The sequence below is a fragment of the Schistocerca gregaria genome, chromosome 9, assembly GCF_023897955.1.
Source record: "Schistocerca gregaria isolate iqSchGreg1 chromosome 9, iqSchGreg1.2, whole genome shotgun sequence".
Taxonomy (NCBI): Eukaryota; Metazoa; Arthropoda; class Insecta; order Orthoptera; family Acrididae; genus Schistocerca; species Schistocerca gregaria.
In genome coordinates, this window is record NC_064928.1 from 253,399,397 (window position 1) to 253,400,381 (window position 985).

A 985-nucleotide genomic window follows, 5' to 3' on the forward strand; every position below is an offset into this window, starting at 1 on the left:
AGCTTCCCTGATGTGAGTGGCTCCAAGTCCTCTGAAATAACAGAATCCGTTGTGTTGTCCTCAACGGCAAATATTCATCAGAGACAAGGACATCGTCAGGAGTGCTCTAGGTAAGTGTGAGAGCACTGTTATTCTTTTCTGCATACATAAATGGTGTGGCGCAGCAATCTGCGGTTGTTTGCTGATGTTGTTGTGGTGAACCAGAACTTATGTAATCTGAGTGACTATAGGTGGATTCTACATGACTGAGACTAAATTTCTAGTTTGAATGTAATTACACTGAATCCAGATCTTTTAGCTGCTGACAGGCGCGGGGCAATTGAAAATGTGTGCCCCGACCGGGACTCGAACCCGGGATCTCCTGCTTACATGGCAGACGCTCTATCCGTCTGAGCCACCGAGGACAAAGATAATGGTGCAACTTCAGGGACTTATCTCAGGCACGCTGCCTGTGAGACCCACATTCACAGCTTACTGTCCACACACTACGTTTGTAAAGTCCCTCATTACTATACTCATTTTTCGCGGCAGTCAGTCTACCGATTCCCGTAAGAGTAAGGGAAATGTGAGTGCGTCCTCACTGAATAAGATCCTTAGCTGGTAAGCCTTATCTACAGGGTGGTTCATTGGTAGTGGCCGGGCCAAATATCTCACGAAATAAGCATCAAACGAAAAAAACTACAAGGAACAAAACCTGTCTAGCTGGAAGGGGGCAACCAGATGGCGCTATGGTTGGCCCGCTAGATGCCGCTGCCATATGTCAAACGGTTATCAACTGCGTTTTTTTTAAAATAGGAACCCTCATTTTTATTACATATTAGTGTAATACGTAAGGAAATATGAATGTTTTAGTTGGACAACTTTTTTCGCTTTGTGGTAGATGGTGCTGTAATAGTCACAAATGAATAAGTACGTGGTATAACGTAACATTCCGCCAGTGCGGACGGTATTTGCTTCGTGATAGATTACCCGTGTTAAAATAGAC

At 44.5% G+C, this 985-nt stretch overlaps 1 non-coding gene across 1 annotated transcript; it reads right to left on the reverse strand.

Moving 5' to 3' along the window:
* Nucleotides 1-330: 330 nt before the first annotated feature.
* Nucleotides 331-404, reverse strand: Trnat-ugu (transfer RNA threonine (anticodon UGU)). The gene has a single exon. It is a non-coding gene; the product is annotated as a tRNA-Thr (tRNA).
* Nucleotides 405-985: the final 581 nt, after the last annotated feature.